The sequence below is a fragment of the Megascapheus bottae genome, chromosome 6 (genome assembly GCF_031878675.1).
Source record: "Megascapheus bottae isolate mThoBot1 chromosome 6, mThoBot2.hap1, whole genome shotgun sequence".
Lineage (NCBI taxonomy): Eukaryota > Metazoa > Chordata > Mammalia > Rodentia > Geomyidae > Megascapheus > Megascapheus bottae.
Window position 1 is genome coordinate 16724303 of NC_143514.1, and position 24754 is coordinate 16749056.

The following is a 24754-nucleotide window of genomic DNA, read 5'->3' on the forward strand; positions in this document are numbered from 1 at the left end:
GGGGTTACATGATATTTGCCAGATAGAAGGTGCATTAATTCACGTACATTGATATCCTTTCACATGTCTTGGTACCCATTTCCTTCCCCCCCCCCACACCCCCACCCGTCTTGGTTTTCCCCCCTTCCCTATCAAATTTCAAGTCCATCCTGACTATCATCTAGTAGCAGTAGTTAATTCATGTAGGAATATTTCACACTTAGCAGGGAATTTAACACTTTTAATCAATACAATAAAGACAATTGATTTTGACTTCTTGAACAAAAATGAATGCCAATGAGTTATATTAGGTAAAGTAATGGTTTTGTAGCCTCCATTAGTCTATAACTAGTAAGGTTAATGGTATCTTAAAAATCAAAGATTAGCCAGATGCAGTGTCTCTTTCCTGTAATCCTAGCTACTCAGGTGGCTGAGATCTGAGGATAAAGATTCAAAGCCAGCCCAGGTACAAAAGGACCTGAGACCCTTATCTACAATTAACCTCTAGAAAATGAGAAGTGGAGCTTGGCTCAAGGGTAGAGCAGTAGCCTTAAGCTGAAGAGCTCAGAGACAGAGCGCAATCTGAGTTCAAGCCATATGACCCACCAAAAAAAAAAAAAGAAAATCAGAGATTTAATAGATGCTGTGAAGTAAATTAAACATTTTTCAACTATTACAATTACTAGTAGTATCTTTTTATTTCTAGCTTCCAAAAGAATACTATTTTTTCATCTTTGTTGGATAGGCTATTTTCTATTTTCAGGTTTATTAAATCCGTAAAGCATGATGAGTATTTACCAAATATCTTTCAATTTTATATTTGTGTTATATTCTCCACAAGCATTTTGCATTTGAGATGTCATTCTACATAAAAGAAATTCTAATTCTAATGTCTGTTTCATGATGAAATATAAGCTCTAATTTAAAGGAGTGAAGTGACTAGGAAAAAGATATCTATAAGCTAAACTCTAAATATAAAGGATTCCAAATTTTTTGGCATCTCATGAAAAATTATATTGGTAAGAAATATTAGTAAAATTTGATATTTAAGTATTTTAAAACTGATCAAATATTAAAAGTTTATTTTGAAAACATTTTTGAACATCTGGTCCAAGCATCATGCTATATGCCATTGAAATAAAGTAATGAATAAGATATTTTACTTGTCTTCATGAATGTTATAGCATATTAAACTTTAAGCTTATCAAAATAATTTGTCATAATATAAAACAAAATAAGTAAAATAGGCTTAACATATGCAAATAAAATGACCGAGTTACACTAACCAACATAATATATCCTCCAACATAATATATTTATTTCACAGCAATATAACTGTTTCCATCTCTGTCTCCACCAGGAAGAAAGAGAACCCCTATAAGAATAGGAATTAATTTCTATCTCAGTATTCCTTATTCCTACAACAGAATATTAAACTAATAGGTGATCTTCTAGTTTTTATGTGAATATATATGGAAATTTTTCACTCCTTTTTTGTATGAGTCAGAGATCTATTGAGGAACTGACAAGATAAAAGGAAGCTACTGGCTTATTCCATGAATAGCTGTAAGTGGACTCATAATGCTCAACTGGAATAATGTAGACCAAGCAGTCCACAGTCCTACATGGATGACATTGCATGTATTAAGTAACATACAGTAGAATTTGATATTAATTCCTTTAGTACGTAGAGGACTGGGAATGCCTTCATAATGAGAAATCAGTAACTCACTGAGTTACTAAAATCACATTTACATAATGAAGTCCCATTCCTAAACCTGTTTACTTAATTTAACAAAGCAAGATAAGTAAATGACAGGAAACCAAAGAAATGGGAATAATATTGAGGAGGAGAGGATTAATGAAGAGGTAAATGAGAATGGATAGTTATGGTCCACCACATAGTTTATTTGCAATTATGCAGCTAGAACACTGAAACCTGTTGAAATTGTTTAATAAAAAGGATCTGGGATAAGTGAGAGTGATAGAGAGCAGGGGTCTGATACACACTGACACATATACCTCCCTTGTACAAGTAATGTATACTAATAAAAATAAAACATATAATTACCTACCATATATAACCTACCATATATTTATAAAGTGAAGTATTATTCAGTTATTTATGAAATAAATTATCATTTAGTTATTATAAGAAAAGTACTGTCATCCAAGAATTTATGTTGAGAAAGGAAGAAGTCAGTCTGAATTGGCTACATTCCATTAGATTCTATTTAAACGGTATCTGGGAAATGATCACAGAACTAGGTAAAGATATAGGTAAAACTCACAAATGTTTAATGTAGCACAGCTGGATATGTAGAACATAGGTTATTTGGGGGACAAAGAGAGTCATCGTTAATACCAAATACTTAGAATTGTTCATTTGTTAAAATCTGGTGTAACTTCTAAGCCCAAAGATTAAATGTTACTGTATACAATTTTTAAAAGTTTTATGATTTTTCTAATTCATTTCCATTTTCTTACAAATGAGGCAATCAATATTAAGTGTTTCCTACTAATTAATTGTCAGCAATTCTGAAATCATTGAACGTGGAATGTGGAACTAAATAATTAGACAAATGAGTAAGAAAACCTAGCATTCTACATGTGTATGGAATGTTTACATATATATTGATATATAAACAAATAATTCACATATATGATATATGTTTGTAAAATTGCACATATACATACATATACAAGGAAGTCTTCAAAGATAATCATAAGTTTTTCAGCTCAGAGGCTCTAAAGGCAACATAATCACAGTAGTTATGAGCATGACTTTTGTATAAGTGGATTTTTTAAAACTATCATTCTTTAGTGATTGTCTATAGAGATTCCCTTCTTGAGTATTTGTTTGTAAATCACGTCATTTGAAATATGAGGTAAAAGTCAATGTTAATAAACTTTAAAAAAGGGAATCATTTATGAACAGTTTGAAAAGTTTAGAAACTAGCAATGTGGTAGAAAATATACAAAGAGAGCCTAGATTTCTTTGGAATGCAAAAATATACATATAAATGCTCAAAAGTAATACCTAAGAAAATTTCAGAGAGAATATGGACTTGTCTTAAATGATTTTCTAACAACCAAAGCTGGAACAAAATCTATCATGTAGTATTGGATTGTAACCCTAATTATAAAATGTGAGACTATTAACACAAAACAATCTAAATCTTTAAATAAGAAAGTGTGGAAAAACAGCAAATTCTGAATCAGAAGAATTATAAGTATTTGGTAGTTATCTTAAACTTAAGGAGAAAAATAACTATACCTTACTTCTAAAATATAGGCTACATATTTCTTTTCTATATATTTCTTTTTTTCTATCTTATATAGTATAAGGAAAAAAGCATATAAATTCAAGGGGAGAGCATATATGTACAGTTGAAAAATCTGACAAAGCTTACACAAGTCATGTGATCAATAAAAGTACAACTGATAAGTTATGAGTATGAAGCCTTGATATCATGTGCCAAGAATGGTGCTTCACCACAACCAGTTTCCAACCATGAAAAACAGAAAAAACTTATTCTTCTTAAAATGGTTAGTTCATAAAAAACAACAGAATCTGAAAATTAATCCCAACAAAGAGGAGGTTAAAGAAACATGCCAGACACAAAGGAGCATAGGCTCAGTGGTTTCTCCCATTTGTTATAATTAGTATACATGTAGTACTCTCCTAGCAGAGGATTACAATAGCTCAAAACCTCCTATAGGATGAGGCTAAATGACAGGGTCTCCAGGATATGGAAACAAGAGCTTCATCTTGTGTGATTGTTCTTAACGTACTATTTTATTTCTTTTTTTGCCCTTTGGTTAATCTCATATTGTTATTGTACCTGACTTTGTTCCCTGGTATATTGTATATACATTATTTATTTGAAATAGGAAAGGAAGGGGAAAACCAGATGATTGGGAGGGGGTGGGGGTAGGAAATGGGGACAAAAACATGAGAAGGGGTATCAATGTGTGAGAAGTAATGCACCTACTATCTTGGGAATGTAACTGTAACCCCTGTCTACATTACAATAAATAAATAAATGATTTTTTAAAAAATAATATGCTGACTAAAAGTGATTAGTTTCCTGGTACTCTTTCTGAATAGAAAAGGGGCCTCAGTTGGGGGGTGGGAGAATTGGGAAATTCAAGTAAAATATTAACTTGAATTAATTTGAATGTAATGTTAATTGTAATATTATATGACATAATACAGTAGGAGAAATAGAATATGATGTTTACTGGAAACCTACTCTTAATGTTTTCAAAAGAACTCTTTTTGGAACAATTACCAGATCTTGAACTCAGGTCTTCACACTCTTCAGAGACTCCTTAGCTGCTGAAGGTTGGTGTCCTACCGTTTGAGCTACCCAAATACCTTCTGGCATTGCATTAGTCTCAATGATGACAGTCTGAATGATATTTTGGCCAGGGATCTTTTCAAACTATGCCTCCTGAGCAGCTAATATTGTAGATATAATCCACTAGCACTCAGCTCAACCCAAATTATTAAACGTAAAATTTCTCTTTAAAAAGTATATTTTGATAGCAAAATATGCATTCCACATAAATATGCATATATATAGCATATAGAATCTATAGCATCACATCCAATGACATTCAAAAGCCTATCCTAAACATTTCTAAACTACTAACTCTGCATAATGCTCAAAATACCCTCTATTGCAATCTTACATACAAAGACACAGCCTTCTCACATTAATTTTCAAAATCCAATTTATTCATAAAACAAAAACTGTTTGGCATTTTTCATCAGATTTAATTTTATGTTGCTTTTAATTTATATTGCAAGTATTTGGAATCCATTGCAGGCTCACTTAGACAACTAAATGACTTTTGTGCTGTATATTTCCAGACATTAATAGCATCATTTGCATGCTAAAGAAATGGAATTCTTATTCTGCTGTGGCCACTAAGGATTAATTTAATGAGCTGAATAGAGTTGGGATTGCCTTCTGAGAGAGAGAAGGTTAAAAGGTACATTTTGCTAAATATTTAAAATCTTTAACCTTTGTGGTATAGATCTCATGATTACAAAAAAGGAAGAAAGAAAGAAGTAAAAGGAACTTAAAGTAAAATTGTATCTCACTTGATTTTTTTCCTTTCTAAAGTTCAGAGGTAATTTACCTGACTCTCTTAATTAATATGTAATATTTTCGAATAATGTTAGAATTCTACTGTGGAAGAATGTCTAACAGGTTTATAAAATTTTCTAAGATTTCTACATTATTAAGCAGGTACACAGATGTAAAGTATGTCATCTACTTCTTTTCTCTAATATCTGGGACCATTTTAGAAGCATTACAGCTATTCCTAAATGAACATTTCTTTTGTGTGTGTTTCTACTTAAGTGTTCATTTGGTCACTTGTGGAGAATTAAAAGCTGTCTTTTAATTTGGGTTCTGTGAGCTTCTGTGTCAATTTATTTTACTTGGCATCTGGTATTCTCATCACAAAGTATCAAACACAGAGGAAGCTGGTGGGCTGCCAGGTTTTGGACACAGAAGCCACTCCAAGGAGCATCAAATAATTTCCTTTGTTACATATGATCTCTTTTCAGAATAAATGTTATTCAACATGGCTACCAAACATGCAATGAGATGGAGGCATCTCTAAATCTCTGATATGGTAGTCTAAAATACTGATACAATCTGTAATCAGTTTACATGGGAAATTCCCTCACAAGATAGTTTTATAGTCTTAAGCACAGAGAAGTGATGAGTGTTCAGCCTGAAAGAATTATAATATATTTTTGAGCGATTATGCTTGATTTGACTTGCAATGTTTCTATTTAGTACTTCAGTCGACATTTAGAAAATGGGGCCCAATTTGGGGGCATTTGGAGTTAAACTTTATACATAAGCATGTTTTATTACTTTCCATTATTTCATGCTTTTATGAGTACATACATGTTCCTGCCTCAACAAGACCAAATACTAAAAATGTTTAGGTTAGTTTGATTGGTTTTAGTATCGTTTCATTGCTAGTAATAGAACTTGCATTAGGAAACAAGAACTCCCATTTGGCTTTTTCTCTCAAGAAAGGCAAGTGACCACTTGAGCAACACTACCCACATCCAGCTCTTTGCTGGGAAATTGATAAGTGTCTCCATAGACTTTTCTTTCTGGGTGGGCTTTGAGTCATGATACTCAGATCTCAGTGTCCTGGATAGGGAGGAATTCAGGCATGAGCTACTAAGTGTTCAGCTTAAAAGAATTTTCTTTTAAATATTTACTCTCTGTAGAATATAGAGTAGTTAGTTACTACCTAACATCTCTCCATTACAGTCACTCTCTGCTCTCTCCAGTCCCTCTCTTTTAATCAAGAACTCTTAGTCCTAAACCTCTGGATTGTCTTCTAATTCTAGCAGAGGGCTTGATGTTTATCTAAATGAGACACATGGCAGCCCTTCTCAGCAGGAATCACATTTCCTATTTGTTCCCTATGCATGTTTCATATGTGTGCATAATCATATTGGAATGACAAGTGCTTAAATAGGGTTCAGTCATCTCTTTTCTTACTCTCTTGACTGTATCTCATTGGTATCAGGTTTATCTTTAGACTTTCCTAGTTATTAGACCATGTTGCATAGTCTAATCTAATTCAGTTAGAAAATGGGTCAGTTTTAAGGCCAATCTAGGAATTTTTATTACATTCTATAACAGATTTTCATAGCTATTTTCCTTCTTGACTCTGATAGAAGAGTCGACCTGCAGTTCAGCTTGTTTCTGTCCTGGAATTTAACAACATCTCCTAAATTATTTATACCTAAATCTCTTCTGTTACTCTTGAAGGAAAGGGAAGACAGTCATACTAATTTATATAAACACACACACATACATATAAATGGAACAAAAATTGTTGAGTATATTGTGAAAATTGTAAAAAGGGATAAATGGAGGGATTAATTTTCATCAAGATGTATTATATATATGCATAAATTAAGATGTTACAAATTAAATCCCCTGTATAACTAGATAATGCTAGTAAAGAGGAAAATTTGACATTGTCCCCCTTTGATTTTTCCTTGAGTTCCTTTGGTGAATGCCTTCATGGTCTCTGTTTATATAGAATCTCTCTTCCCTTGAAGGAAGACTTTTCTTTAGACCACTGCTTTGAACAGTGGATGTGAATAATGTCATCTATTCTTCATGGCTAACTTCTCCTGGCATTTGAAATTTACCCAGTGAATCGATATAAAGAGGGTTGTAGAGTGAGAGAAACATCTATACTTGTTTGAAGGAAAACATGATGGGTATGTCCTGGTAGTATCAATTAAAGCATATGTTTTTGTAATACAGTAAACATGCCTTAGTTATAGATTTATTACATGCAGTCTTGACCAAGACTGGTTAAAAAAAGAAAAAGTTAAATAAGAACAAAAAAATTAAAGTTTAATTCCCATGCAGGTATCATGCAACTTTGTTGAAGTGCTGAAGAGGTCTCTCTTTCCTGTATCTTCTCAATTGTGTTTAAGTCCTTGTGTGATCTGAAAGTTTCTTTACCTTCAGTTTTGAGAAAATATACCTTCTGCAACACAAACGGTGTCCAGACAAGAAAGAAAAAGTTAATGTGTTTGATTAAGCTGATAAAATGACATTTTTGATTGACTGATAGTGCTGTGTCTTTAGATGAATTTGGAGATGTGTTATGGGGAAAAATGAACCAAGTATTCACATAAAATAATATAGTTTACTGTGAGCAGAATTGATGTGAACAACGGTAATTTTTGTGGCAATAATGTAGTATATTCCATGTGATTACAAATTATGAATGCTAAGGCTTACCCAAGTCCATTAAAGGAGATTCTAAATAATTTCAGAATACCGATCTTTACTCTGAATATTGCTGAATTTTCCTCAAGAGCAATTTTCTATAAATCCTATCCATGTAGTAACCAAAGATTCAGTGTAATTCAGTGTTAGTATCTCCAGCTTTAGAACTCTATTTTCCCTTAAAACTTTTACCAGAAGCACAAGAATGTGTATCTCCCTGTACAAATAATGAAAACTAAACAGATAAAAAACTAGAACAAAATGTCCCATGACATTAGGTTAAGAGGATAAATATTAAGAGTCCAGGCTCTAGACACAGCTACCTCCAAATAAACTTTTGACCCATTAGCACTTACTACATGCTGTAGTTTATGTACTTGGCATTTTCATTAGTGCAGAACGGTCAGACCCCACACACAGACAATAGCGTCATCCCTACTGCTAACTCCTGTTGTCCCTAGAACTTTTTCTTCTTGTCCTTTTCCTTTTTCTTTCTACAAACTACTTGAAATACTCAAGCCATTGCTATGAGACAGCTTGGTGCCTTGATTATACTGATCTAAATTCTTGACAAACAAATGAACTTGTTTCAAAGCCTCACAAATCAGAAACAGCCCAGCTGCCCTATAATGGATAAGTGGAGCAAGAAAATGTGTATATAATATAAAATAATATAATATATACACGATAAATATGCTTATGTTATATAGTATATATAACATGTTACATGTATGTATCATGTATGTTCAGAAAAATGGATGGAGTTGGGAAACATAATAAATGAAGTAAGTCAGGTTCAACGAAACCAAGTTCATATGTTTTCTCTCATATGAGGAATTTAGATTTAAATGATAAAGATGTACATATATATGTGGAGAGAGAGAAATCCTATATAGGATCATATACACATACACACAAACACATTGAATAAGTTAAATTATGTGCAGGGAAAGATTGCAGTGTAAGTCCTTTGAACAACTAACTGAAGAGTTAACAAACTGAATGACAGGAAGCTGGAAGATTCTTTGTCATAGGGCATGAGGTTAAGGACAGTGGTGCAGACAAATGAGAGAAGAAAAGTGGATGAGTGCAGTCATAATATTCAATGTACCTCTGTGAAAACCCAGGTAACCAGAGTGGATGGGTAAAGTTAGGAAACAAGAGGGCTGATGGAAGGTGTGATATCGATCAAGATGTATTGTATTCATAAACTGACATGTTGAGTTGAAACTCCTTAGTACAGTTTCATAAAGATAAATTTTAAGTAATAAAAATGACACAAATTGTTTTCAAATCTGCAAGACCTTTCAGAACACCTCAGCCTGCTGTATCTCCCCAGTTATAATTCAGATCAGCCTATATCCTCTTCATTTCTTTGTCAAATTTGTGCCTCACTTTCTAAGAAGATCTACAACTTCTTAGTTCGTAATTGTATATAAACATATGCAATCAGTTCTTGCTACAGAAAATATATTAGTCCATCAGCATATATGTACTCACAAAATCAGGTCATTAATGTATAAACAAAATTTATAAACAAAATTTTATATTAATATAATAAAATTCTCTTACACAATTAAAAGGGACAACAACTAATTCATGCTTCCACATGGATGAGCTTCAAAACCATTAAATGAAAAGTGCCAAAGGCAATAATATATGACATATTATATGATTCCATTTATAGTAAAGGTCCAGAAAATGCAAAATTACAAAGACAGAAAGTAGATTAGTTGTTTCTTGCAATAGGGAAGGTATGGATAATAAAAGGAAAGTGGATCTAAGGGATCTTTTGAAAGTAACAGAAATGCTTAAAATGTCAGATGATGAAATTATGCAACCTTTTTGAAAGTGAAAGAAGATTCCCATAGGCATTATTGACTCATACACTAACTACTTAGGAGGATACATCTGAAAAATCATGATTCAAAGTTATAAAATTATTTTTGTCTATTAACCAGCAAAATCTGGAAATGCAGGTGTACCTCAAGTGGTAAAGAATCAACCATGAGTGTAAAACCACGCAAGGCAGGGTGAGGTGGCTCACATCTGTAATCCTACCTACTCAAGAGGCTGAAATCTGAGGATCAACGTTCAAAGCCAGTCTGGGCACAAAAGGACCTGAGACTCTTATCTCCAATTAACCTCTAGAAAATGGAAAATGGGGCTTGGCTCAAAGGGTAAAGTGGTAGCCTTGACCTGAAGAGCTCAGAGCAGTGTCCAGGCCTCATTCAAGTCCCATACAACAACAACAACAAAAAAAACCCACGCAAGTACATGATTCAAGCTCAAGTACCAAAAAAAGCTATAAAAGTACCATTGAATTGTGATATTGAAATGAACGAAAATATAACAAAAGATAATAGACCTGTCTCTACAGCTTCCCCATTCTATACAGAACCCAGCCTGTAGCTTGCTCAATACTGCATATTTGATGAGTGACTGAGGAAATGGATCCCCTTGAATTCCACTGGTGTCAAAGAGCAACTTGTCTAGCTGGAGAAAGTGGGAGTGACAAACAAACAATTCAAAGAATAGGAAATTTGGGTGATTCTTATTTGGGAATAGCTCTGATCATCCAGTTAACACCATTCTTCTACCCCTTCACCTTCCATCAAACCATTCCCTTCTCCCCATCTCATACCAGTTTTGACCTAAAGAAAAATGGCGTGAAATAGTAGAAAGTTGGATAAACTCCAGGAATTCATCCATTCATCAAATAAAGAAGATCATTAATATCTGCGTTTGTATTACATCTAAATTTTCATTTAAAGACTGAAGCTTCCTGTAGCAAACACAATATAAACTTTTAAAAATAATTACAGTTATTATACCAATCGATTTTCGGCGCAGTAGTTCAGGAATCCTTCACCTCAACTGGGCTTGTATAACATTATCAATATCAAAAGAGGAATTTAAATATCTGGTTATGACAACCAAGTAAAGAATCTGTCATGCATTATTTTTTTTCTCCTAAGAATGTAGTAAGCATTTAACATACATTTATGGTCTGATTACAGGAAGTACTGGAGTTTCTAAAACACAGCACCAAACAATTCTTAGATTTCAAACAAAGATGAAAAGCCAATTTGCTAATTTGCTATAGATTTCATTATTCATTGGTACCCATATTGAATTGGAGAAATGTTATGAAATGAACTAAATAGTAAATGATAGATTTTACAACTGCTATCTGTTTGCAGATTCTAGTAAAGTAATCAAGAGCCAATCTAAAGAATAGTAAAATTACCTTTTTTCAAATTCAAAGCACTATGAAGCTCTGCTTTTGCCTGATAAAATAAACTTGTTAAAACACATCCCTATTATTCATAAAGAGTTCAGAATTCCTTCAGTTAGTATGTTCAGAAGCATCTGATTATATCATTGTTTTTCTTTATGTATCCAAGTTCTAAACTAGAATGAGGCAGGACCCAGGTAATTTCCTCTCCTTCTACTCATTTCCTTTCTTTTTAAAGTAAGGAGGAAAGAAAGAAAGATGAATATTTAAATGAGAAGAGTTTGTTACTTGATTGCAATGCCAATGAAGAAATTTGATATGGAGAGAGTTTGAAGAATATTACTGTCTGCAGTTTTTCAATTGTCTACGGATTTCAATTATCCAAGGATCTCTCTCCTTTATTAAAATAAATAACTGAGTTAGTGTAACTTTTTGTCTGGAATTTAAATTTCACCATGTTCAACTTCATTATCTGGAACTGGACTACATTATCAAATATTGAAGAGATTTAGGTAATTACCTTATTGTTATTTTTCCATTTCTTTGTAAAGCTGACATAAAGTATTTCATGCACAAAGAATATTAATGCAGAAAGATCTCAAGGCCTGATGCCGTCCCTCACCTTTCATGTTCAAGGCTAATGCTCTACTATGTGAGCTGGAGCTCTGCTTTGGTGTTTTCATTTTCTTTTTTTCTTTTATATTTATGTCTTTTCTTTTCTTTTTCTTTAGTAGTTTGGAGATAAGTCTCATGGATTTTCCTTCCCAGGGTGGAAATGCTTCAAATGCTGCCTCATGAGGTTTTCTTAGACGTTGACTTATCTCTTGCCTAGAATTCCTGTGGTACATTTTGATTTGTATCCCACTTGATGGCACCTGACATCTAAGCTACCCTTCACTTATCTAAAGATTCCTTGGACAAATACAATATTATGAGTGAAGTTTTGATTTCTCCATTGCCCTAATCATTTGAGAGGGAATTTTGCTTTTTTGGCTAATAGGCTAAAAAGGTCATACTCACTGGCTCTAGAATGTTATTTTAAACAAATCATAAATGTTCAATCACAGAAAGACTAATTATATCCCAACTAATGTGAGAAAGGTTTTATTGTTTTTGTTAGGGTATAGTCTTTAAATTAAGATGCAGTTAAATATTCCATAATTCCTAATACTTAGGATATATAATCCTTTTACAGACTATTTTTATATTTTCTGACTTGTTTTAGGTCAAAATCTGCAATTTTTATTGTACTTTATGGTCGGGATTGTGTATAAAGGGCTTACAATTACATTTGTCAGGTAATGGGTCCATTACTTCTTGAAACTTGATACCCCTTCTCATGTCTTTGTCCCCCTTTCCCTCTCCCACACCTCCCAGTCATCTTGTTTTCCCCCTTTTCTTTCTTATTTCAAATAACCAAGTAAGCATATACACAGTTTATCAAGTAACAAAGTCAGATACACTAACCATATGAGATTAACCTGAAGTGGAAAAAAAAGAGAAAAGAAATAACTTCACATAGTATCTTTTTTATCATACTATCGAAATAATTTTTCCATATATTTCTTTTTTTTTTGCCAGTCCTGGGCTTGAGCTCAGGGCTTGAGCACTGTCCTTGGACATTCTCAAGGCTACCACTCTACCACTTGAGCCTCAGCACCACTTCTGGCTTTTTGCTATGTATGTGGGGTACCGAGGAATCGAACCCGGGTCTTTATGCATGCTAGGCAAGCACTCTACCACTAGGCCAAACTCCCGGCCCCTCCATATATTTCTTATTGTAATTAATAAAAGGGTTACATTATTTTCATCAGATAGAAGGTGCATTACTTCACATACATTGATATCCTTTCTCCTGTCCTGATCCTCATTTCCCCTCCACCCCCAACCCTCATCTTGTTTCCCCCCCTTCCCTATCTGATTTCAAATAATCAAATAAGCATATATATAATATATCAGATACAAGGTGAAGTACTGTAACAATATGAGATAACCAAGGGACAGGAAAAGAGATGAGAGATAACATAGTACATTAAGGACAACAATCATTCATTATACGGCTTTTGTTTCTATATGCTAGAGGTCCTTTCATTTAGCATCATACTATATGGCCTTATGCATCTAGGTTTTGTTCTATTGTAAATCTCTGCTAGGAGAGCCCAAGGTTTCTACTGATTTTATGACAAATGAGGGAAACCATTGAGCCTATGTTCCTTTGAGTCTGGCTTACTTCACTTAATATGATTTTTTCTGAGTCTTTCCATTTCCTTACAAATGGGGCCATGTCATTCTTTCTGATGCAGCATAGAATTGCATTGTGTATAAATACCACATCTTATTGATCTACTTATCAACTGAGGAGCATCTGAGTTGGTCCCATATCTTTGCTATGGTAAATAGTACTGCAATGAACATTGTTGTGCTAGTGGATTTAGTATGTCCTTGTTTCTGGACAATTGGGTAAATGCCTAGTATTCACATGGTATCTTAAGAACAATCACAAAGATAAACCTCTTGTTTTCATAACCTAGAGTTCTTTTCATTTAGTCTCATCCTGTATAACCATATGTACATGGGTTATGAGATATGGTGATCCTCTGCTAGGAGAAGCCTAGATAAAACACCTGTAACTTTTTATCTTTCCATGATATCTACATTTGATTATTCCTTAAAGTAATTATTTGGTAACTACATAATCAATTGAATTTATATAATGACACCATCACCACAATGTAGAAAATACTTTCTACTTTTAGTAACAAAACATCTTTAGGAGCCTAGTGGTAGCCTGGTGATAGAGTACTTGCCTTGAATGCATGAAGCCCTGGGTTTGATTCCTCAATACCACATATACAGAGAAAAAATGGAAGAGGTGCTGTTCAGGCCCCGGGACTGGTGAAACTTTCTTCAAATATAAAAAGATAAATACATGGGACAGGAGTTTGGCCTAGTGGTAGAGTGCCTGCCTAGCATGCACAAAGACCCAGGTTCGATTCCTCGGTACCACATATATAGAAAAAGCCAGAAGTAGGGCAGTGGCTTAGGGTAGAATTCTAGCCTTGAGGAAAGCCCAAGGACAGTGCTCAGACCCTGAGCTCAAGCCCAGGACTGGCAAAAAAAAAAAGAAAGATAAATACATGATAAGCAGGCAATAATATAATTAATAAATTATTATGAGAAAGCAATTCATTACCATATGTATTCATTTTTCTGTCCCCCAATTGAGTTAAACTTATTTTTAGTTAAAAAAGAAGTGATTAAAGTAAAAAAATAATCATTAACTAACACTTCACTGTGTAGCATATTAGAAGAAAGAAATAGAACTCAATATGTTAACAATATTGTGATCATATGGTAAAGCTAAAAATTGCAAAATAACAAAAAAGCATCCCATCACTTATATATTGAAACTATAAACACATTGTATATGTTATATAACCCTTGAGTGAATAAATGCAAAGGTAATCCTCAGTGATTGCAAATTTATTTTCACAATGGTTATTTCCTCAGTTTAGGAAGTTCTAAGAAAATGGCAGGATAATTTTCTAGAATCTAAATATAAAAGTCAATGAATCAATTGCAAAAGAAATTCAAGTTCACATCTGAACAGATAGATAATCCTGCTTACCCGTTATTTAAGGAAACTAAAAGTATTGCATTGACACTATATAGTTCTACTTTTCCTTTCCAGTGTGATCAAAGTTGAGTCTGTGGCAAATCAGACTATCTGGCCTTATTTTAGTAAATATTTGAGAAACCTGTAGTGCCCATATATTCTACATTATTTCCCTAATGGTCTTATTGCTATCGAGAAAGTATAACTGACAATATTTTTGTTCAGTCTTATTATATAACATCTTCTGAATAAAATATTGGCCAAAAATCTACTAGGTGTTGATAATACAGACATAAATAAATTGGTAAAAGTTATAAGATAGGGGAAAATAAGATGAGTAATCAGGTAAACTATTTTAGAATTCATCTATATACTTTAAAGGTTCATATGTCATATCCAATACAAATAACTAGTCCTTTGAAAGCACTTTGGTTAAGCCACAAATATGGTATTCTGAGAAAAAAGGTAAACTTAATTCAAAGATTAATAATAACCTCAAGTTCATATTTTATTATCAATAAATTTTTTTCACCTATTTTTGGCTAATAATATTTATTTTCTAACTTGATCTGGGCCTACAGGCTATTTTTGTTATATGTATGCTGGTCTCAGAGACTTGAACTAATCCCTGGGCATTGTACTTGAGATTTTTTGCTTAAGGGTAGTGCTCTACAATTTGAGGCACATCTCTATTTCCAGTTTTTGGTTTTTTGGTAGTTAATTATTGAAAAGAAAGTTCTCAGAGTCTTTCCTGCTCAAGCTAAGCTTCAAGTCATGATCCTCAGAACTCAGCCTCCTGAGTAACGTGTGTTACAATTATGATCCACTGCTGTCTGGCTTTAAGTCTATTTTTTTCTAAGATTTATAAAGATGATACTAGAATGGGAAAATCTGTTCTGACAGGGTTCTCTTTTAGGTTCTGACTTCCTTTTAGATCAGAAGATATGGTTAGATCTTCAGCCACATAATTCATTTCATCAGAGAGTCACGAGTTGTCTATAGCCCAAATCTGAGCTTTTGAAAACAAGACAAGGACCTGTTTGGATTATGGTCCTGTGGATATCTTGTATAATTCTGAGTAAGCAATACCCTGGCAACATTACTTTCCAAGTGTTCCTATTTGATAAAATCAGCCCTGACCACCACCTGTGTTCCTGCCAACTCTATTAAAGTATAATTTTTTTTTAGTTGATGTAATTCCTTTAAAGCCAAACTAGAGTCCTGGGCTGTTAATAAAGCTCACTCTTCTCCACAGCAGGCATTTGTATGATTATGCTTAATAACTATTTCTCTACCCCAGCTAAACCATGCCTGTCACCAAAGAACTGCCTTGAATGGAAAAGGAAAAGAATAGAACATTCCTGAACTATAATGATATATATTTTATCAGCCATTGACTAACACAATGGATGAAGTAGTCAATGCCTGATGGCATGTCAGGTGACCTTTGGTTTTCACACAGAAAAGATGTCAGGGTCTATAACACACAACAAGTAAAAGTGATTTTTTTTCAATATCACAGCTGGATTCAAGAAACCTACTATTTACGCTTTCCATGTGAACAGCAAATACTTGTGTTGGCTTTTTTCATCTTGACCAGGATTTCACTGAATGATTTAGACTATTCAGAAGTTGTCAATAAGCATGCTGGTAACTAATCTCAAGTAAATAATCCTAGCCTCAGATGTTTCCAGTCTTTTCTTTTGGATGAGCCCCTGTAGTGCTTATGGTCTGAGTCATTCAACATAGCTTTTAATTAAACATATGCCTTTAAATGTATTCTTCGAGCTGCTTTGCTATAATACTCAGTAACCTAGAAAGTACTGGTAGATAGCAATTATACCAATCACATGATGAAAGTCCTATGAGCTACCCAGCTGGTAACATGAGTAGGAAAGGAGAAGTTTCTCCAGTGTCAGCCATCCAAGGCCATCCATCCAAGGCCCTTGATTGCTCAAAGCACAGGGACTGAGCTGTAAGACCCACAGATATCCAGAGCATCAGCTATTACAACTCTAGGAGGTAGACTAGACATACAGTTCTACATATAGCTCTCCTTACAACTCTGTGCCATAGGATAATTAAGACATTGGACATTATGTCTTTTGGAATTTGGCACCACCTGTGACTCTTCTAGCAGCCCAGGGATCACAGTTTCAAAATCTCTAGTTCTTCATTAGTCCTCACTGGCTCTATAACCTCTGCTCGCAATTATGTCTGCCCTGATTTTTCTGTGGAATTCTTCCATATCCCCTTGCTGTGAGGGTAGTAGCTGATACTGCCTTGACTATCCTTTTTTCTTTATTGGATATCAAAAGTAGGAAGAAAATCTCATAGAAGCCTGTTAATGAGATTGATATTGCAAAACCAGAGTGTGCATGGAAGGGTGATTCTGGGCTGGTTTATAAACTGAGCTTATTTGACAACAGCAGGTGTGGCAAGCATGTTTGCACAAATCAGGACAGTACTTAATTTGTATAAGGGCATAAGGTGACTGGATCAATCATGGCCCATTTTCTTATGCAAATAAGCAACTGTTTTTATACTAGTTACATGCCTTCAGCTAGAACATTGGAGAAAGAGCTATTGCACTGGCTTAAGCCTAGAGGACTGCAAAATCATCTGGAGTTCGCTGCCATCTGGAATAGCAAAAAGTCTAATAAAATCTGTGTAAAATAGTAATGGCTAGGACAATGCCTTCAGGAACCCAAAATTGGACTCCGGCAGAAATCAACTCTGGTGGCCATGCAGCTTCCTCAAAGAATCTGTACAGTTTGCAAACCAACCAGGGCTGGCATGAGGAGAATCCAGATAATGCATCATGGAGACATATAACAGCTTTCCATGAGAGAAATTGCCCAGTTCCCCATCAGCTCAGCTTACTAAAAAATGTTAATATGAAAAAAGGAAGACTTACAATAAAGTCAGATTCTTATTAATAATGGTCCTTTAGCAATATTTTTATCAATGATAATTCATTCCAATGCCTTAGGGAAAAGTCTATTCCTTTATTCTCTCTCAGTAGATTGTTTGTGGTGATGGTTTATAGTCAGTGGGGGAGCTGAACCCAGGGACTAGCACATATTAGACAAGTATTTTATCATGGAGATATATATGTATTTGTAGCAGACAGTTGATGATGAATACATTTGAGCTGGTTCTGTCTTATAATTCTTGAGCAATTACACTAAGTGCTCAGACAGTCATGGTGTATTGTAGAATTTTAGTTTACCATAAAGAGTACAATGAATAATTTCAAAAGAATAGTCAGTTCTTGAGTAAAGAAAGCAACAAATAGATCATGTTAATTACTTTGGTGATACAGATGAAACAATATACTTTTCTGAAATATGGAAGTATATTAATTCCCCCCAAATTATAAAGATACCTTGAGGCGAGTGTGTTTGTGTGTGTGCGCACATACACATTCCAGTGCTCTGGGGCTTAAACTTAGGGGCTGGATCATGAGTTCATTTAATAGCTCAAGATTAGTTGTCTTTAGTACTTGAGCCAGAGCTCCACATCTGGCTTTTTTTTTAGGAGGGGGAAGGTGTAAGGATTTGAATAACGAGTAGTTTATTGGTGATAATAGCGTTGGAGTGCTTGCCTAGCATTCATGAAGCTCTGGGTTCAATTCCTCAGTACCACATACACAGAAAAAGATGGAACTGGTTATTTGTCTCAAGTGGTAAAGCACTAGCCTCGAGAAAGCTCAAGGAAAAAGCTCAGGCCCTGAGTCCAAGTTCCGGGACTGATGAAAGAAAAGCAAAATATAAAAGAAGAAAAAAAGAAATGTACTCTTTGGCCAGGCACCAGTGGCTCACACCTGTAATCCTAGCTACTCAGGAGGCTGAGATGTGCGGAATAAGGTTCAAAGACAGCTCAGGCACAAAAGTTCTTGAGATTCTTATCTTCAATTAAGCACTAGAAAACCAGAAATGGTGCTGTCTCTTAAGTAGTAGAGCATTACCCTTGAGCTGAAGAGCTCAGGGACAATGCCCAGGCCCAGAGTTCAAACCCCAGGATGGCAAAAAAAAAAAGTCTCACCAAGTTTCCTACTAAGGCTGGCTTTGAGCCATGATTCTCAGATCTCAGCCTTCTCAGACGCAAGAATTAAAGACATAAACTACTGACACCCAGAACCTCAAAATATGGAGGTATTTCAGTATTTTGCTATAAAAATTGTTTTTGAACCTCAAGAAAAAAAGCCATATTTTTAAAAAGAATAGCCTCAGAACTAAAAAACACAAGTGTCCTACTACTTTAAAAAAATCTGACCCATTAATCTAAAACACAATAAATGAATTCTAGAAATTATGAGGTTAAAATTTAAGAAAATCGAATGAATGACACATCATCAAATACATTGTGAAGACAACAGCAAAAGAATTCCCTGTTTATTGACTGCTAGTATTGTGCGTTACAGTTTCATAGCTAATGGAGTTTAGATATTAATTTCCTGATATTTTCTAACCTTCCCAAATATATATGAAAAACAATAGGTGATTCTTATTCGTACTACAATTAATTTATTATCATATAAGAAATATAGTCCTTATCTCTAATGTGTATTGACCCGATCATTAAAACCTTATTATTCTGAGTCCAAGATAAAATGCTGAAGTCTGCAAACTAAGAATTGGACAGCTATCCAAAAATAAAGCAAAACAAAAGAAATCTCAGGAGCTAGAAAATCTTATCCAAACCTACATGACTCTTTACCTTCTCTTACCCCTAAAGGAGATTCAAGCAGTTCCTCTTTCTATGTGATTTCTAGATGGTTTCTAAGAAGACTTAAAGACAGTTTAAGACCTTGACAAGGGATCAACGTGAATTCTTTCCTATTCTATCTTCTTTCTTGGCAAATACCTCTCACTGCTAAAATCAATGTGGTTTCTGTTCAATCCCTAAGGCCCCTGACTCATGCCCTTGTAATAATAATTCCAAAAGCCATTCAACCATTTTGACAAGAGATAATAACTCACCTCTATCTACCCTTGAAATCTTTCAAGTAAATGAGAGTAGGGGTGGGTGCTCCCTTTGTGGTGAAGCTCAACTCCTAACTCAAGCAGTTGCAAAACGTTGAAATGGAGGTAGATCAATGGCAAAGCTACCTGCTGTTCTCTTTGACAGCCACCACTGCCCCTTGACACCAAAGTGCATGGCACTGTCACCCAATAACCAGGCAATCCAGAGGATTGGGGGTATATTAATGAGTGTACTGCTGTGTACATTGGTCTGAGGACTTATGCTGTCATTCTATATCAAGAGTAAAATCTAATAACCTCCGCTTCTTAATGTAGAGTGCAAAACTGCCAAGCCAAGGTGGTTTTGTCTGTGATCTGAAAAATGATTGCCTTTCCCAATATTGTATTAATTTTTATAATTTTTAGTTGAAATTAAAGCTATCTATATTTCTTAGGATTGACTATATAAATAAAGAACCATTGGTTTCTTACAGGATAATTAGGTATTATAAGTATATTTTAGGAATCTTATCCAAATCCATCATCAGAAGCCTTTTTTTGTAAGTATTTAAGGATTTATTATTCAAGCTAAAATGTTTCAGGCTTTCTGATTTTCACTTATTATTCAGACCAACTGTCTCGGGACTACGTAATATTTCATATCCCACTCAGTTTCTATAGCCTAAGAAAAGTTGGATGCATTTGCTTTTATTTGGATTATGAAGTTCAAATACATATGAATCCAATGAAGATTTAACCCTTTTTAAAAATTAGCTGTTTATAGCCCACTGACTGGCTGACAAAAATAAATGAAACTAGTTCATAAGAGACTGTAGTTTAAACTAAAGCAGCTTCATACTCTAAATCCTTTTCAGAAAAAAATGTAAACTTGTAGAGACAGCACAAGACTTTGTACTTTTCCTCTCATGGTGCTCACTTTTGACCAGTGTGCTCCTGTGCACACATTGCATGTGCATGTGCACACACACACACACACACACACACACAGATACAGAAAGACAGACACACCGACAGACAGACAGAAAAACAGAGAAGGAAACAAGACAAGATGAAGAAGAGGATCAGAGGGAAGAAGCAGAAAAAGAAGAGATGAAGGAGAAAGAGGAGAAGAAGGAAAGGATGGGGGAGGAGGAGGAAGGGAAGAAGAGAAGAGGGAAGAAGTGGAAGCAGAAGGATGGTAAGGAGTAGGAGAAAAAGGAGGAGAAACAGCAGCAGCGTCAGCTCATAAAAAGGATGTGCTATGGTAACTGGATTTAGGAGGAGCAAATATTCAATTTGGAAGTTATATTTATAATATGGCATGGAAATTCTCCTCTTTTTAGTTTATGAAGAAATGTGATTCCAGTACAGTTCTACTGGTGACTTGATTGTGTATTTGTCTTTTATGGAAACTTCTAATGAATAAGATAAATCAAAGCCCTACAATTCATAAATAGTCTAACATGTGTAAACCACATAACTAAACTTGTCCACTATACCATTTAAGGCTAGAAATTTTCAGACAGATACCAAGGGATCCTGTGGTGATTCATCGTATTAATTCACCAGCCTCTCACTTCTTTACTTTTGAAAGGCCAAATCTTTAAACTGACATATGGGAGAGTAATGATATATTGGATTAATTCTGTGTCCCCTGATTTTCATTTTCATTCCCATGTGTTTCGATGGACATTTGTCTCCATCACAGCCTCATCTCACCAAACATTTGCTTTGTCAGCTCATCTGGTCAAACACCACTCCAAACCAAAAACAGTTAGAGTGAAGAGTCTAGTTAAACATCAGCACTCCATTTTTGTAGCTGGTCCAGATGGCTCATCACTTGCACCCTTTCTCTGAATCACCCTTCTGAAACTCCCTTTCCAATAGATCCACTCAAGCCTTAAAAGTTATAGTTTGGGACATTTTTCATCAACCCTTCCACTAATGAATTTATAGATAGAACATACTTCCTATTCTGTTTAATGATGAATATCAGATTTTCAGAGTTTCTGGTATCACAATCTCTGACAAGATTATTTTTATATAATAATTCCTGTGTCTGAAATTGCAGTTTAATTGCTCCTGGATGTAATAATTTTTGCTATGATAGGTATGGAATGTATGCTTTTTATTTTTTATTTACATATATTTTATTATAATTAATAGAAGGGTTACATTATATTCGCCAGATAGAAGATGCATTACTTCACAAATATTGATACCTTTTCTCATGTTTTGGTCCCCATTTTGTATGTTTGTTTTAAACAAAGAGATCTGGTAAACCTCAAAACTGGACAAAATCTTTATAGCCTCATTTTTGAAGACATTCTAAAACAGATCGAAAATAAATATCATTGCTTGTTTATGAAAACATATTCAAATGTAATACTTCTCACAATCCTCATATCCAAGTGTAATAATTGTCATTCTCCACATGGATTGATCTATGAAGAGACAGACTTAAAAAGGTTACATAACTCATCCAAAGCCATTTAAGTAATAAATAACCAAGATGGAATTTTAACCATGTTTAATGAATCTGCATTATTTCTTTAAGTATGCTACTCTGAAGTGAAAGTTGGGGTAATTGTGGTTTCAAAATATCTATAAACACTACTGAAAACAGGCGTAGTAATATGTAGGATGATCTATTGGACTATTCCAGTACAGTAAAATAAACAGAGGGTACCTGCAAAAAATATGTATTTGTTTCCCTTCGAGTGAGGAAATATGATCCTTTCCATCATATGTACTTGAAACACAATGCATAATAGTCCCTACAGTTGCCCTTTAGTGAAATTCACACCATAATCACATATTCTGTGTTTGTTGTAGAGATCATAATCTCCTCAAAGGGATACAACCATTAATTTTCCCAAGTATAGATACCAAGAAAGAAAATCATATTTTCAATCTAAATCCTGGCTCTACCGTTTCTAGTTTTCCCAGGACTGTTCCAGGAGATTCTATTTCATTTTCTACACAATATTGAGTGAGAAACTCATATTTTGAACACCGATTCTCTAAAAAGTGCATGAACTACCCAACCTGAGCCAGCATATAGATGGCTGTCACCAAGAGCACTTTGGAAGAAATGCTTTTAAGTGATGACATGGTGTTGGGGTTTTTAGTCCTCTGTCCCTCCCGACCTGCAGGAGGGATAGGGCGAACACACCCAGACCAGAACAAGGCGACAAAGGAGAGTGCCAACTGACCGCCTCACTCAGCCCTCCCTCGCCAGAGGACAATCAGACACGTCAGGGAGACCCGTCAAGGCAGGAACTCATTTATTGAGGAAGTCCATTCAGCTAACATAGAATGCAGGAGCCGATCAGCACAAAAGTGGGCAGGGCGGGGAGGTACTCTCATTGAGGAAGTAGGATGCATGTGCTGTCTGAGAGGGCGGAAGAGTTCGATCCCAGAGGTGTTCTTACAAACCACAGCCACGCCTTCCAACTGGGTGGCAGGCACCATCTCAGCCAGGTGCGGTCCCAGGACCAGGGAATGAGCATTGGGTCATGAGTTAAGCCTCCTTTTACAGTACAGGTTTCCATTTCCCTGATGTGACATGCCCCACAACATGGCAGCTATATAGACATAGCAGGAATTGTAAAGGAATGTATTGGTAGAACACAGCAAGGAAATGAAGAGTTATATGAAATTTTGTAGTAACCACAAGGGGCTGAGTGCTGAGAGTAGAACACAATGAGTTGTCCACAAAAACCTCATCCTGAAGGGTTGCAACATGTTGGAAACAGTGCATAAACCCCAGAAACCAATTGCCCTCTACCCTAGCTTCCCCATGGCCTTAGACAGTCATTTTATTTTATTATTGTATTTATATTTGATCACTGTCCCTAAGCTTCTCTTTAGTAAAGACTAGCCTGCTACCACTTGAACCATAATACCAATTCTGGCAGTTTTTTCCAAGTAGTTTATTGGAGGTAAGAGACACAAGGTCTTTCCTGTCCTGGGCTTGCTTTGAATCATGATTCTCAGACCTCGGCCTCTTGAGTAGCTATGGTTACACTGGTACTAGGCTTACACAATCCATTTTAATCCTTAACATGTTTCTAATATTGCTATATTAAAAGTTTTGAAACAACATGAATAAAACTTTTTTTTTGCCAGTCTTGGGCTTGAGCTCAGGGCCTGAGCACTGTCCTTGGACTTTCTCAAGGCTAGAGCTCTACCACTTGAGCCTCAGCACCACTTATGGCTTTTTTCTATGTATGTGGTACCATGGAATCAAACCCGGGTCTTCGTGCATGCTAGGCAAGCACTTTAACCACTAGGCCAAACTCCCGGCCCCAATAAAACTTTTAAATGGAGGAAAAAAAGGAAATGTGGTACATAAGTAAATCCACAAGCAAAAGGACAATATTTGGGAGCTCAAGTTATCTCCCTATGAATTTATAAAGAAGTAGACAAACTTGGTGTTTGTTGCCTAAGCCAATTGAAAAGGTTAATGTTGCCATGGACATCATGTGCTCCTATAAGAGAGAGCTCATCAATTTTCTAATATACCTTACAAAAATACACAACTAAAAAAAATCCATATGTAACTAAACTGAGGCACAGCAGTCTATTTTCATGGCCCAGATCTATACGTGGGGTAGGTGGATTCCCTATAGTTGTAGTGGGCTGGTTATCCTGGCCAGAGTTCTGAAGTTTCCAGAGAGATCAGGAGCAGCATTCTAGTGCCTGCATTCCATATAAACAGGGCTTTAAGGGGAGGATGTCCCTAAGTCCTGGGCATCCACCAAGGGTAGTGCTGATAGTTTGTCCCCCCTAGAGTCCTGGTCTGGCACCTTCTGGAGTCGCAGACTCTTTTCTACACTCCATGGGGTGAGGGGGGTACGTTGGAGTGTCTGGTACAAAATTTTGTGGCAGGCAGGTTCCCACAGGATAGGACCTAGAAATCACCTTCAATCTAGACCTGGAATGGCTCACAGGAGCTCAAGAAACTAACTCCCCCCAAATCTAATAAACCAAACACTAAAGGAGCAGAGAGACTTCTCAGAAGAGGTAGGAATGGTGAAGGAACACAGGAGGAAATGCTCATCATCCCTGGCTATAAAGAAATGCAAGTCAAAACAACTTGGAATTCCCATCTCACCCCAGTTAGATTGGCTAACATGGTCAATTCAAACAA